The following is a 17,111-nucleotide window of genomic DNA, read 5'->3' as shown; positions in this document are numbered from 1 at the left end:
GTTTATTTTCTTAAAGAAATACAATGAAACATTTAGTTATTTTACCATGTTTTTTCTTATACATGTAGGTTTTTATATTCATTTCCTCATATTAAAGTCACAGTAGCCTTCTTTTACTTTTTAAAACTATGTATTGTATATTCTAGAATTTTCTTATCTAAAGCTGCCTGGTCCGATTTTATATCAGATTTGATTTTGTGTACGATTCTAAACGATGGTTATACTAAGTATGTGTATAATAATAAACATTGCAGTAGTTTTCCCAGTTAAGCTTTATTTCAATGAAAAAATGATATACAATTTTTTATTACAAAATAAACGGAATAAAAAGGGTATCACGTTATTTCGCCTCATAACAAAATCCGCCCCTATCGTCGAGGCGGGGATAATTGTGTCACGAATTTGACATCGTTATTAATAGGGTCTAAATATGAAAGTGTTCTCGAAAATAAAAAATAAACCTGTGTACATGCTGTTCACTACTTTTTCTAAAATTTGTTTTGTTTACAATCAATGCATAACATGGTTGAAAAAAGACCCAAACATTCGGGGAACGAAATTAAACGGTTCCCATTTCTAAACATCCCCCCTGATGCATTTTGGTTTGTTTTTTGTATGCCCATAAAGAAATTATTTTTACTTACTTTGAATATTATATTTTTAACTTGATAGGAGATTAATTCTGCAGGTGTAAATAGGCGAAAATCTATAAATCTCTAAGACAATTCGTTTGTATGAATTATTTGATACTTGTACTGTAATAGTCAAAAAATAGGACCATGAATCTTTAATACATTGAGGTCAAGGATAAAAAGATAAGTCAGTTGATGCATATTAGATCTTAGGATATAATGACCAGAAATTTGCTTCTTTATATGCATTGTTTCATGTATTGTCAAATATTGTCGAAATAGAATTTTACAAGTACAATAGTTCAGAGAAGCGATGTGGCCCATGGACCTCTTGTTTCATCCCCCATCACTATAAAAGATTTGTTAATTATGTTACGGTTGTTTAAGGATTTTTTAATTCTTTGATTCCTTTATATATATATATATATATATATATATATATATATATATATATATATATATATATATATATATATATATATATATATATGTGTGTGTGTGTGTGTGTGTGTGTGTGTGTGTGTGTGTGTGTGTGTGTGTGTGTGTGTGTGTTAGAAATACCTTTGCATTGAAATGCGTAAAGAGGGAAACAAAATCTGCTTTAATCGGAACCTTACCCCTTTCATTAGTTTGTGTTTACGTCGTTTTAAAGGCTTAGAAGTAAATCAAAGCAAACAAAAAAATCATCGAAACAACCTTGGTAATGTCATCATGTTAACAAGATTTAATTTAAATGTTAGATTCTAGCAGCTTCAATTACCTAGAAAAACCCACATCATATAAACATTTCCATTACATAACGCTCTAATAAATGCATATGTTAATAAAGGAAAACATTCACGGAAAATGCAGAAAAGTAATGGAAATATTTGTTAAATGGTTGGCTTGGTAAACTATGACACACACACAAAAAGAAATTGTATGTAATTAGAAAACCAACGTGTATTTAATAAATTATTTTTTAGAAACTCTGCTTTCTTTTTAATTGACAAAACAGTGGGGCTTTTGAAATGAGAAAACTTTTAAATAAGAAGAAATAACTCATGGAAGATTATAAAAAAAAAGTCACAATTGCTATCTAATTGTTTGTTATGTTATTCATGGTAAAAAACCAATACAGGAATGCATTTCTTAAGAACGTTTCTGAAAATTGATAATAAAGAATTAACTTTTTATAACATTTTGAATACGAATCTTTTTTAATTTGCTCCTTCAGATTGGTTGCGTATTATAACAAACATAATAAAATTCTCATCTCCTATATTTTGATTGTAAAATCAATTCGTTTTAATCATTTTTGTACTGTAATGGCTGAATTCTCGGTCAAACTTCAACATTGTATTCCACCCATTCTCATGGATATGGTTTTTCTGCATTTTTTAATCATACAAGACCTATTTTCTACGGAAAAAATTAACATAGCTAACTTAAATAGTTGGTTAATTATATAAACTGACTTTTTTGAGATAAAAACACAATTTTAGAACCTAGGAACAAAACGATTTGAATTTTTGACATGATTTCATGATACATACCGCAGATCCTTTGATAATACAGAAAGACGATGCACCAATGACGTATTTCCTCTACAAAGTTATTCTTTGACAAACTGTGCACAACAAACTTAAAAAACTTGATGATCTATTTAGGAAATTCTTGTTACAAAGTTATTTTTATAACAGCAGATTTAACAGAGGTATAATATAAATTCTAAATTGTCAGAAAGTGCTATCATTGTGGAAATCAGGAGATATTCTGATTATCAAATAATGCCTGCAGTTACCTATTGGTGTCGAAGTAACAATATTCTCATTGCAATCATCAAAATAATGTTTGGTATTTTTTAAGTTACTATATGAATCTTTTTAATTCAATTGTAATCATGTACTTTACTATATTGTAGTTTGATAGTTAAATATCACTATTTCTTTGATGAAAACAAAGAAAAACTCTTTGTAATTCATAATTGAAATCAATATAAAAATGTACCACTCCTTTTTTTTTTTACTTTTTTTTATATGTTTTATTAATTTTTATTGATTTGACAAACTTGATATATATTTTTCTAAATAATAACCATCGAGTAAACAATTGCTGTCTTTATATTTAGACGAAAACAAAGTTAGATGCATTCAGTTCCTAGAATGAAATTCAATCATGCGCAGTGTTAGTTTCTATTTTGAATAAACAATTTATGAATAAGGTTTTGTACTCCGTGACAATAATCATACAAAATGTCTGACGATGAAGGTTTAGCAGTGATTGTGATTGACAATGGATCCGGAATGTGCAAGGCTGGATTTGCCGGAGATGATGCTCCCAGGGCTGTGTTCCCCTCTATTGTCGGACGCACAAGATTTCAGGTATGTTACCTTATTAAATTAATCATGGATTAAAAGGAAAATAAAAATTTTACATTTCTTGCATAATGGTGAAGGAGATATGAAAAATTATATTTTCATAGGGCAACACCTGATGAAAAATATGATTTTTCCGGTGTAATAGATCTTTATACATGTATATCTTGAACAATCATGCAATAACTGTTTATCATTCCCAACGATTAATATTTTGACTTCCAATCGTTTTAACTTCTAATAAAAAAGCAAAAACGTCACGAGTGTTTAACTGTCTATTTTTCTTTTATAAATTCCATTCATGTATGGTTGAATTTGTTTTTCTAATATTATAATACTAAAAACTCTTTAAAGATATTTTATAACATTTTTCTTTACGTCGTAAACTCATCTTGTTTTTTTTTTTTATGTCAATAGAGTACAAAATACCCGAGACTTTCGAAGAAATGAGATACGATATAGATTTCCCGGAACATATGACGTTTTGTTCGCTGTTTTCTGTCAGGAAAATATCAGATAATGGTTATACAATATTATCATATTGAGGTACAATAACATACATGTACTTTATTAAAGATTTTAATAATTTATAAGTCTCTGGTTGACAGAATTCTAACATTCTAAAAAGTTATTTTATTACTTCCATGGTACCTACGAGGTGAATATAACATTTTTTTGTCTACATTGAACAAAAATTAGAACATTAATTTCAAAAATGTTGCGATTGGTTATAATTCCGTTATAATTCCTGTCGTCAAGTGAAATTCTGCGTTTCTCCACATGTTCTGCTGTGACTTTAAACTAAATAAAGATGATGATGTTTTCTGAGCTTGAAACACTCAATTAGATATTTCCAATTTTCAATTTGTCACTCAATCATTTAAAATAGATATTGCTTGGTTTTTTCAAGCAAAACGATGATTAAACTTCCCTAGAAGTAAACTATTCATACTGTCCTTTGGGTTCGTTGAATATTGTGCTTCTCGGGTATCTAAATCATCGTATTGAAATAAAATACCAAAATTAATTGATATCATCTACATGTAATTGAATAACTTTGTAATCAAATAGATATTAGCAACTATCTAAAAAAGTTATTACACCAATTGGAGTAGGTGATATCACCTATTCAATCGAAAAAAGTATCATCCTCTACGGTGTAATGCATTTAATTTAAATTATTGTACACTTTTAATGCATGGTTAAGATAACGTATTCAATCTTTTTTGAGGCGTTGTTTTAGTACTTACTGTCATACTCAAATAATAAATTAACAACTTCAAAAGTTCTAAAGTCTTGTATCCTATAATTATTTTTTTTAAAAGACAGTATGATTTTAAGTTTAAAAAAGGGGAAAAAACTCAATGTCGATTCAAAGATATAGTATTCTTAAATTAAATATAATTCATAAATTTAGGGTTTGACTGTAAATGTGGGACAGGAAAGTTATGAAGAAAACCAGGTTTAGAGCTAGAGAGGCATCCTTACCCTCAAGTACCCCATTAAACGCGGTGTCGTCACCAACTGGGATGACATGGAGAAAATCTGGCATCACACATTCTACAACGAACTCAGTGCCGACCCAGAGGAACACGCCGTCCTTCTGACCGAAGCCCCATACAACTCTGTGGCAAACAGAGAAATGATGACAAAAGTTATGTTTGAAAAATTCAATATTCCTGCGTTGTCTGTTGCTACCCAGGCCGTATTCTCCCTGTACGCTTCCGGTCGTACTACTGGTATCGTACTGGATTGCGGAGATGGTGTCACCAACACAGTCCCAGTTTACGAGTTTTCGAGGGTAACGCCCTTTCTCATGCCATCATGAGATTGAGTCTCGGTGGACGTGATCTTACTGACTACCTTACGATGATCCTCACAGAATGTGGCTACTATTTTACCACCACAGCCGAGAGAGAAATCGTCAGAGACATCAAGGAGAAGTTGTGCTATGTTGCCCTGGACTTCCAACAAGAGATGAGCTCTCTAGGAAAAAGCTATGAACTTCCCGACGGTCAGGTCATCACCATTGACAACGAGCGATGCAGGTGTCCTGAGGCCCTGTTCCAACCATCCTTCCTTGGAATGGAATCTTCTGGCATCCATGAAAACACTTACAACAGTATCATGAAATGTGATGTTGATATCCGTAAAATCTTGTATGCTAACATCGTGTTATCTGGTGGATCCACCATGCACCCCGGCATTGCTGACCGTATGCAGAAGGAAATCACAGCTTTGGTGCCTAGCACTATGCAAATTGATATTGTTGCCCCACCAGAGAGGAAGTATTCCGTCTGGATCGGTGGTTCCATCCTTGCTTCCGTCTCCACCTTCCAACATATGTGGATCAGCAAACAGGAGTACGACGAATTTGGTCCATCCATTGTCCACAGAAAGTATATCTAAGAATCATCAGAAAAATTGCTTTACAATTAAACTCACATAACAGAAAATGTTTCGTAACCCCATCGTAAATCATAAACCAATTTGACTGCTATTGTATTTATGCGGCGTTTATATGAGTATTTGTAATTCGTATATTGTAATTATTACTATTATAAAAATAAATAAAATATCAAATTACACGTTCATAAAATCATTTTTTTCTCAAAACACAACTAACCACTCGAAAATCGATAGGAAGGTAATTATTATTTTCCAATAAACTAAAGTTTTACTTAGATATAACACCAGAAAGGGGGGGGGGGCAATACCTATTTAAATATCTCCCTTGCAAGGTAAGAAAGTGTTTATAAAAATGAAATATGCTGTAGAGGACATCTTGATGTTAATGTGTTTAAAGGTAAGAAAAAAATCACTGACAAATAATTTTACATTGCAACGCCCTGTTCCACCTTAAATTTCATTATTGTTAACTTATAGAACCATTACAAAGTTGTCATATTATTTTTTATCTATGAATTAGGCAATTTTGTTCCCGAAAATGCAGCTTCAAGGACTCATACTGATATATGTTAACCAGTGTGAATAGTAATGCTCATATCTAAATATGTTATCATACCCTTGGTGTCAGCTACTATGTACGAACATGTATTCCTGTTTTTTCCTAAACTCAGTAAAGAAATGTTGAGAGCTTTAAGATACCAAGCCATGACTAAAGATTAGATACATGTCATAGAGATTATTAACAGCGTCACACGAAAGGCAATTAAGATGAAGATAATAATAACTTTTGATTTATTGAATGCCGATTATAACACAATGGAAAAGACGGTGTAAAGTCCATTGTTCCAGTAATTAAATCAAATATTTGGAAACGCACGCTGTGGGTTTTTAGAAATATTAGAGAAGGAGTCTTTTCTGGTTTTCGACTTCTAAAATAAATTTGATTCAATGTTCATTAAATCAAGACAAAAGGAAATTAAAATATTATATTTTTTTTACTATCATACAACTTGGCATAGAAATAGTAATCAAGGTTTAGAATAAAAATAAAATAATCAAAATATCTTTAAAATAAAAAAAATAACAGAGGAAATGCGGGCTAAGTATTAAGTTAAATATTTATTCCAATTAAGCAGCTGACAGACATTCTATTTTTCTAGCATAGAATAGAAACTTCATGTCTTAAACAAGTGTCTACATAACTGCTGATAACTACATTTATTTAATATCCTTTTAGTTGAGGGAAATGGTATTGACATTGGCCTGACCTTTATGCAAAAACAAGAAGGTCAAATTTGATGAAACTGATAGAATCATTAGTGATCTGTTTGACTGTGTCAAAATTTTATGAATATCTTAATATAAAATTATGTGTTATAACGAGAAATCTCATTCATTAAACATAAATCAGATTATCAAAACTGTAAATGTGTTGAGGAATATAAATTCAATCTAAGTATCTTGCCATCAAAACTTTAATCGATTACATGTTTTGAATTAATGTTGGAAAATGTATAGTTAATTTGCAATAAATCTTGAATTTGTCTAGGAAGAGAAAAAATATTATCTCTTTTCATCTACCAATAGCCCGGTTTATTCGTAATATATAATATTCGTCCTAGTTTGTTCTGCTGGGAAAAAAAATTGTAGAGCATTGCAACAACGCGCTATACTTTTTTACATTTCGTGTGACAATGTTCATAATTTGAAACAATCAGGGAAACATCTTTATTATTAGCTCACCTGAGCTCAAAGCTCAAGTGAGCTATTCTGATCACATTTTGTCCGCGGTTCGTCGGTCCTTCTGTCCGTCTGTAAACTTTTTACATTTTGAACCTCTTCTCTAAAACCACTTGACCAATTTCAACCAAATTTAGCATAAAGCATCCTTATGGAAAGGCAAATAAATATTTGCAAAGATGAAAGACCGGTCTTATTCAAAGCGGAGAAAACGTCGGAACTGTAGAAAAAGGTGATGCATTTTTTAAAATCTTCATCTCAAGAACTACTGAGTCAAATTCAATGTAATTTACAATAAATAATCCTTATCGAAAGGAAAATATAAATTGCAAAAATTTTGGGCTAATTCTGTTTCAAATCTGAGTTATTACGAAAATAATAATAAAGGAGAGGCGTGTTTAAATCAGTTTATAGCTTCGAGTTCGTTATTCCATGAGTCTTGGTAAAATGAGAAGGCAAACCCGAGCCGGGGCTAAACAAAAGATTGGCAGTTATTAATCTGCCAATCCCATCAAAATTTTCAGGATATGTTACGGACCAGTATCTTTGTATTCACTGTAAATATTGCAGCAAAATAATGCGTATTTTGTAATTTATTGACGATTGCCGATCTGCCCCGGCTTTTATAAAGACTCGTATTCAATACTTTTAAAACGAGGTTATTTGTTTAAAGCAGCCATGACATATGATAAACGGGTCGATCTGACAAAGATGAATTTGTTTGTTGTGCAACAGTACGAAGAGAAACTTTGGAACATGCAAAATACAGTGGTGCCGATTTTGTGAAGTAAATTGAGGTTAAATATTTCAACGTGTCGACAGTTTTCATATATGACGGTGGTGTTTGCTTGTTTTGATTTTCGTTTCGCTTTCCTTATTGCTTGTTAACCTGGGAACTATCGCCTGTATTTTGTAATTTTTACATATCAAATCAAACAGAAACTTTTGTAAATCAGACAGTTAACTGTTTACCTGTGCAAATTAAGCAAAATCTGATGTTTTAACTAAGCACTAAAATACAATTCATTTTATCGGTAATTCGTTATGATCTTTTGCCAAATGGTAGATTAATGCAATGTGTTTTGTTGAGATGCTCCGCATTTTCTCGAGTTCATTCAGTTTAAATAGAGTTTAATATCGCTGACGGAAATATGTAGATATATACAAGTATATGATTCATTTTGAAAAATAAATTGTGCTCTTTATTTGTTGTAGTGCATGTTTCTTACGTTTAATTGCTAAATTTTCTATTTACTGACTATATTCGAGTGTTAAGCTTCGAATTATAAGCAAGATACAAATATTTGCTCACAATTCTATGTTTGTACACGGATCTGAGGCCATTCTTTTTTTCCATTTTCAATGCTGAATAGGAAATACAAAGTTAAAAATCATAAGCTGAATGTAATAAACTCATGTGAACAAAATATGACTCAAACCTAGCAGAATTGTGAGCTCTGTATCTTGCTTATAATTCTACGATTTACGGTGAAATTTTGGTCGATCATTAGAAATGTCTTGCTAAATGTTAAATACTTGTTAAAAAAATTAAAGGATGCTGAGCTGTATATAATCTCTGGGACCCCATCTTCATACAATGAATAATGTGAAATCTTTATCAATTTTGATAGTTTTTTAGACACGAGTAAATAAAAACGACACCGTTAAAACAGTCTCCTTAGTTCTGTCACATTTCTGTTGCGGGGATAAAGGAATTATCGCTATTCCTAAGAAAATATTACAGCAAAAAATTATCCGGGTTTGTATATAGCAATTTGTTATTTTTGAATAAAGATGAAAATAATGGGTGGTCCTTAGTAAAATAGAATGATGTGCCTGTCAATACTGTAACATTGATTTTTGTAGCTCTTTAACATGTCACGTGACAACATTTTTCATTTCAGTGTATTCATCAGTCAAGTGTGAGTAAAGTTATAAAAGCCACACGAGTTTACGCCAGTCATTTAATGATAATGGAGAAGAGAAATTAAATTTTTGAATGTTTTTAATTTGATGAATTGAGCGCATTGAGGTACAATTTTCATTTTCATATCTATAGGATTTAACTATTATATTATAATTTTAAAAAAATACAATAACTAGTAAGTAGTTGAGGAAGAAAATGTACCTATAAGCTCTCATATATTTTAATCGCTTTATAAAGTGGGGAGAGGGGGAACAGAACGAAAATATAGGGAATCGGAAATCAACAGTGTAACCCTACCAACTGTTTAAGAAGGCGCGGAAGGAGCAAAGCTTACCATGATCTAACCTAGAACATTACCATTTTTTCAAACTTCATTGTCTTTTTGTTTTCAGCCCTCTAATATAAGATGTCAATCGAACAGTTGGCGTTGGTATGAACTTACATATTAAGAGCATCGCTCATGAGAGTTTTCGGGCAATTCCTTAATTGATAATTAAAAAAACAGCAGAAGGCCCATCGGCCACATTGATCACATGAGAATCGAGAGCCATGATAATATCAGATTTATAGAGTCATATACAACATATCTGAACAATGTAGTATGACAAACCCTGCATTTCAAAATATCAAATTTTTTACCCTAAATATTACGTTTATTGATTTAATAGTCATACCAGTATTATTAATTGAGCATTGCAATTCTCAAGAAGATTTTCATCAAATAAGATATAAACCTAGATCAAACTTGTGAAGCCCATGAATTGTCAAGGGTTCAAAGTCAAAACAGATTTGAAAGGTTTAGGCACCCCCATTTTAGGAAGAAATATTTTTTCCAAAAAAAGAGAATATATGCTTGCACCTCTTGTGAATTTTTAAAAACCTTATCAAGATAAAAAAAAATACTTTATCAGGTTGCAAATGTGTGTATACAAAATTTTAACAGATATTTGATGAGTATCACTTATCTTAATATACATTTATGTTTAAACTCTGATTTTGTAGAGAAAGTATATCAAAGATTATCATCAATGTTTCTTAATTATTTTATCATAACAAAAACGTTTCCTTACCTAATGATAAATTACATGTATAAGGTAGGAGTATATTTTCTATTATAAGAACAATAAATAATGGCTGGTGCAATGGGTAGCGATACATAAAAAAGAGCTCCAGAGGCCACATCGTTCACCTGACAAGAGCCGTAACTCTGATAAAATCAGCTCACTGGTATTAAATACAAAATATCTGGACAATTGAGAAGGGTAGATTTTGTTTAAGAACGCATTGTTCTTTTTCTCTTACACACTTTTATGTTAAAATGTTTAAATTTGTTATATAGACTTTTAAAAAAATCATATTCCTCCTGATGATAAATTCAAACTCCTATATATCGGTCCCATCCCAGGGAGTCATGATTTGAACAAATTCAAATGTCCACTACCTAAGGATGTTTCCACGCTAGTTTAAACTATTCTGGCCAAAAATAATCATGAAATAACTAATCTTATAGAATTTTCTTTACTTGTTATATGTAATATGTATATGTAAAAATGCAACCCCCTCTCTTGTAGTATATGTAAATTATATGTAAATTTAATAAAATTGTTTGCTGTGATAAGAAGTTGGAAAGACAACTGGTCTGTTTCATACTTTATCATTTGTTTTTAAAATAAGTTGTTCGTTTTGCATTTACGTCTTTTTTTACCCTTTCTGTCGCATATAAATCCTATAGTATTTCCTATGGCAAATTCCTCATACTTTGAACCTTCTTTACCTTAAAATTTGAAAAAAATCCAGACATTTTCAAAGAAATGATGCCTCCGTTTATAAGTACTTCTAGTACTTTGATTTCATTATTTTTGTTTTCCATCGCACTTTGCAATATTCATGTATTGTACGCAAGATTACACAACATTAATTCCCAATGGCGACTATAGGTCTCATTACATTCTTAAATTTTCTATACATTCTTACCAAAATTGCTTTTAGAATAGATACAGATCAAAAATTCAAAACGAAATTCTGTGAAAAATCATCTTGACATCTTTTTAACAACGCTTCATTTGGCCTTGCATTATAATTACAAAACTGGGTTGGTCAGAAAACTTTTACATTGTTTTTTTTTATCTCAAAATAAAATCAGCCCTTGCCGCGGGTCCCACATCCAAAGGGGAAGTCGGGATTCATTTTGCTTCAGCAATGTTACACATATGTTTAGGTTAGTGTTTGTTTGTTTGTGTTATCACAAAGGAGATTCAATTGGTCTCAGTATACTTGTTTCACGATCGTCTTTCAAGTTTATAGTAATGCAGATGTCTAGTGAAGTTTAAAGTAATGCAGATGTGATATAACATGAAAGTAAAACGGCTTTTAAAAAAATATAAGTACAAATAAAAAATAAACAGTATTTCTGGACTTAGCTGCTTACCAAAGTGAATTAATAACATAAAAATTGCGCTTAACATCCTAGCTTTAAAATTCTGAGAAAATTTAATTATAGATTTTCTGAGTAGTTTGTAAAAAAAACCACGAAGAAAATGCAAGGCCGTCCAAAGCTGACGTGTTTTCGTTCCAGGTGTAGATAATGGGCATCAGGTACTAAGGTACTCAGATTTACCTATTTCATTTGTATTTTCCTGGTACTGCATGCTCTAGAAGATAAATATGTTGATCAAAATAGAATACAAGCGGGATGAGTAAATGAATATGCAGACATGTTTATTGTTCGGTCTTCTTATTTCCTAAAACAATGTTACATAATACCGGTGACACAATGGCTTAATTCATTACCGGCGCCTAATAAAACATGATATCATTGGTGAATCCACAAAAATGGGAGAGGTTGTAAACGTTGATATGGGGATCACATTTTAATGATAAACAAGTTTGCATGCACTCAAACCATTTTTTTTCGACGCAGAATCATCCAGATAGATAATATTTTGAAATGATAACAATCTTACATAATTATTTTAAAAGACCAAATTAGACCAAGCCTAATATCGTCGTCAAGAGGTTCAAAAATTACAAAGTACTATAAAAGACATCCTTGCTCATCTTAAACATGCACTCAGGTCGTCTGATAGATGCTTCGGAGTAGAGAGGAAGAGTTGTTTAAACTCAAAATGATCAATTCAACATTACCCAATATTCAAAACGAATATTGGGTTTAATATCCATGTTCCTTTCATACATGATTCAGAACAAATTTTAATGTTCAAACCTTTGTAACGAGATAAGCCGCAAGACGGATGACGACGAGCAACCTGAGATAGCAGAAAGTCGGTTAATCTCTACGCCAATTTTCACCAAGACATGCCTGCACACTTTTTTCCATATTACTTTTCATTAGTTGATATCTTTCCCTTCTTCTTCTTCTTCCACACAGGGGCATTGATTATAGTTAAATCTAATTAAAAACAAGGTACTTGAGGAAAATAATTTAAAAGTATTAACAGTAAACTGCCAGGGGCTCAATGATTTTAATGAGAGAAAAGATGTGTTCAAAAATCTTAGAATGAAAAACTACAATATTTATTTTTTACAAGATACATACTTTAATGAAAAAGAGGAAATATTAATACAATCACAATGGGGATCTAAAGCTTTATTTTTTAATAGTTATAAAAAAAAATTCAAGAGGGGTAGCAATTCTTTTTAATAATAATTTTGAATATAAGGTACACGATGTACATAAAGACGATAGTGTTAATTATCTTATACTAGATACCACTTTTGAAAATATGAACCTTTTACTGGTTAATGTATATGGTCCAAATTTAGATACACCCAATTTCTATTCGAAAATAATAGGTTAAAGCTGCTTGGTCCTTTTTTTTTGTAATTACAGTATCAAAATTTTTTTCATACAAATCATTTATCTTAGAAAGTTATGGACTTTGGGCAAACGAAAAAACAAAACAAAATGCATCATGGGAATGTTTAGAAAAGGAAACCGCTTGGTTTCGTCCCCCGAATGATTGGGGTTATTCAACCCGCATGCTATGCATCGATTGTAAAGAAAGCAGACTTTGGAAAAATTAGCGAACAAAACGTACACATGTTTATTTGTAATTTGTCTGATCATTTCGACCGTAATTTAAAGCGATGTCAAATTCGTAATACAACCATACCTGTCTCGTCGTCAGGGGTGAAATTTAACATGAGGCAAAATAACGTGGTACCTTTTAATGTCGTTTGTTTTGTTAGCAAATTTTGTACGTATTTTTCTTCATTGAAATTTGGCATAATTGACGGGTAAAGCTACTGCAATGTCTATTATTATACATATACTAAGCATAGCCATCGTTTAAAAGCGTGCATAAAACTTGATATAAAATCGGACCAAGCAGCTTTAAATTGACTCTTGTCTTCATACCAGACATATTATAATGGGGGTGATTTTAAATTAGTAATGAATAAAGCACTTGAACAACCAAAAAGCAAGAATGGAAGTATTGATATAGGTAGAGACATTAAATCTGATAGACATATTTAGGGAAACTAACTCAAATCTAAAGAGCTACACATGGAGAAGAAAAAACCCTGAAAACAAGCTAGACTAGATTTTTTTCTAATATCTGAAACACTAACAAACCGAGTACCACAAATTAGATATGAAAATAGTTATCGATCAGACCATTCTCTTGTAATTTTAGAATATAAAGTAAATGAATTTATAAACGGGAAAGGTTTCTGGAAATTTAATGATTTCCTTTTAGTTGATATGACATATATTAACTCTATAAAAAATAATAAGGAAAGTAAAAAAACAATATGTCTGCCCCATATACAACTTAGAAAACCTAGATAATATTAGAAATGATGAAATGCAATTTATTATTGATGATCAACTTTTTTTGGACATTCTGCTTACTGATATAAGAGGCAAATCCATCTCATATTTTGCTTATAAGAAAAGAAATTGAATGAAAGAGAGAAAAATTACTTAATATTAATGGAACATTTATAAGCTTTAAAAAATTGCACAAATCAATCCAATGACAAACTTTATTGAATATGTAAATTTAAGAACTGCTGCAAGGACCAGATTGAATACACAAGATTTATACATACCAAACTTACAAATAATGAAAGAATATGGACTGGTTATCCCAAATCATATCCTATTGTTTGATAATAATTGTAAAGTCTGCGAACTTATGTACAACTTATTATTAGATAAAAAGATAGAAACATGTACATGTACATCTATATCAAAATGGAGAGAAAAAGGTCATAACTATGCACAAGAAACCTGGAACAAAATTTTAACTCCCCATTAAACCTACACAAGAATCAAAACTAAATTGGTTACAGTTCTAAATTCTCCACGGGATTGTTCCGACAATAAATATCTAAAATAAAACTAGATGCTGTCATTAGACAGTAATACCCGCACCAAGTATTTGCACCTAAATGACACTGTTTTGTACCAGTTTAATTAAAAATGAAGGCCACATGCAAGCTTCGATAATACATATTAAAAATTATAATTTTCATAACTGACGGATGAGATCCCTTCCCATATCATAATATGAGCATCACTTTATATGCAATTTGGGGTTGAACTGTTTGCAGTGAATTTTCAGTTAATAAATAATCTTAACATTTCATGTCATAGAAAGTATAATGGTCTATATAATTATTACAAACAAAATTAAAACTTAAATTATGCCCCCTCCCCGTGGCGGTTGCCGGTTTTAGATTTACTTCTGTGTGCCTACGTGTACATCATCGTGTGCACAGATTTAGAGAAGGGGTGGGAGTGAGGGGTCCAACCCCCCCCCCTCCCCCTCCCCCTCCCCATGAAAATTCATTTATATCAATAGTAAAATTACCAAAAATACACCTTGGACCCCAATGCTCTTACAGACATGTAAACGCTCTAACCCACTGCGCTTCAATGTTAGGTAACATTATTTGGGGGGTAAATATTTAAGTAATATTTAATAACTTTATTGTTTATCACAATAAGAAGTATACATCACAATATGCAGGTGTCCTGCGCCACCTCAAAGCTGTTATTTACCTAATAAAATAGTGCAAGTGGATTTGAAGAATAGGTCATAAAAATACATGCATGTTATAAATAACTGATCTTCGTCTGAAGTTACGTACTCAACACAGGTCTGTAGGTCTCATTAGCGGGTACTATAGTTTTACCCAGCTCTTCGATTAGATTGCCGGTTCACGTGTATACATACATGTATGTGTTTTCCATATGCAGAAAAGGATTAGTTAAGATCAGCTAAAGGAATTCATTATTGTGTTTTAATTGGATTATCATTATGATGTTGACCAATAGAGGTAAGCATAATACATGTAGTAGCAGTAGCACAATATAATGAGATGCCAGCATACATAATTTAATTCTACTTTCACTTTCTAAATGTGATCTCCCTTTGACAGCATACTGTATCATCATCTTTTAATATTTAAATAAGCTTATCATCGTTACCTATCCTATCGCATTTGTAAAGTTTCTGTCATTTCAATTGCAAAAGTTATTTTTTTCATTTGTCAGACTTGCACTATTGAGTTGACCCGATATTGACCCTGTATAAATAATTTCGTATTAAATTTGTGTATTACATGTACGTAAGTGTAGACACTTATCATTTTTATATGAGTTATAATAGGAAGGACGGAGTATTTCTTTCTTAATGTATTATAATGCATCAAATACAATGTAGGTCATGACCTTATGGGACTGTTCTGACCCCACGAAACAGGAAAATACAAAATATCTTCTAATGTTATTATGATGCATCATATGGTGTAAAGTACATTAATGACCCCCATGTGTTGTCTTTAACACCCCCCCCCCCCCCCCGCCTTTATGAAATAGGAAATGATGATACACTGTATATTTTGTTAACTTCGTAGATCTGAGATCCTAGCTCATCCCTAAACCATATAATTTATTCTTGCTCTTTGTGTCATTGCGCGTAAAATTGTATATAGATTATGCCCCCTTGGAGACACTCTAGAACTAGAAATAATAAAGTATTTTATCTTATTCTTATGTAGTGTTTGATCCATGTGGGTAATTCCTAGCCTAATGATGACACGGCTTTGTTTAGGAGACTTTACAATTGCCCCAAATAGGCGAATACACATGCATATAACATTTTGTTTATAAAAATTAAAAATTGAATTAAGCAATTTCCAAAATGTTAATGTGCATCAGGAGAGAAAAAAAAATCAAGAAATGATTCAAAATTTGCTACTTTACACATGTAAGAATGTATTAAGAAGACTGAATCTTTAGAACCAGGTTAGTTTGCATGGGGGGTGGGTGGGGGTGAATGTGGAGTATAAACATTTATAATTTGAATCATTTATTGTTATTGATTTTAACTTGTCAATGAATACTAGTTATTGATCCCAAGGTAGAAATAAGACCTCTGATCATATCTCAATAGATCATTTGTCAATTATGCAAGGTGTAATGTAATTTTTTTTTAAGAATAACATTTTTTACCAGTTTATAAAAGATTTTAGTCACCCAAATTATATTTTGATTTTAATAGATCATTCGACAATTAAGGGGGGGGGGGAGAACAGTTTATATTTGAGTTTGTTTGGGGGTGGGGGTTCCAAGTCATATATGACAATTTTTTAATGTAATTTAAAATAAGACTCAGCCATACTACAGTCATGAACATGAATAGTATAGAACAAATCACAAACTATTACATGTATATATACATAGGAAGTATTACAAAAAATAGATGATTGATCTATATCTGGGTTCTTAAATTGAATCATATATATCATGTACATATTATCTCATTGTTTCTTTGTTCAAGACATTTCAGATGGTATGTAGGTCATGATCCAAAGTGCTCTTCCTGAAATTAACAAATATCATAAAAACCATTGAGATCCCCACCTTAATCCAAAGATAGTATTCCTCCTTAGCTCATGTCGCATCAGATCATTATGGCATGTAAGTCATGACCCTAAGGGGTCATCCTGACCCCCTTAGAATCAGAAATTATCAATTATCTTTAAATTATTGATGTTTGATGATCCTATCTC

General features: G+C 31.5%; 1 pseudogene; it reads left to right on the top strand.

Annotated features, from left to right (window-relative positions):
* Positions 1-2,866: 2,866 nt before the first annotated feature.
* LOC128165494 (actin-1-like) lies at positions 2,867-5,451 on the top strand (annotated as a pseudogene).
* Positions 5,452-17,111: the final 11,660 nt, after the last annotated feature.

Source organism: Crassostrea angulata, chromosome 10 (assembly GCF_025612915.1).
Source record: "Crassostrea angulata isolate pt1a10 chromosome 10, ASM2561291v2, whole genome shotgun sequence".
NCBI lineage: Eukaryota > Metazoa > Mollusca > Bivalvia > Ostreida > Ostreidae > Magallana > Magallana angulata.
This window is presented reverse-complemented; position numbering and strand designations above follow the sequence as displayed.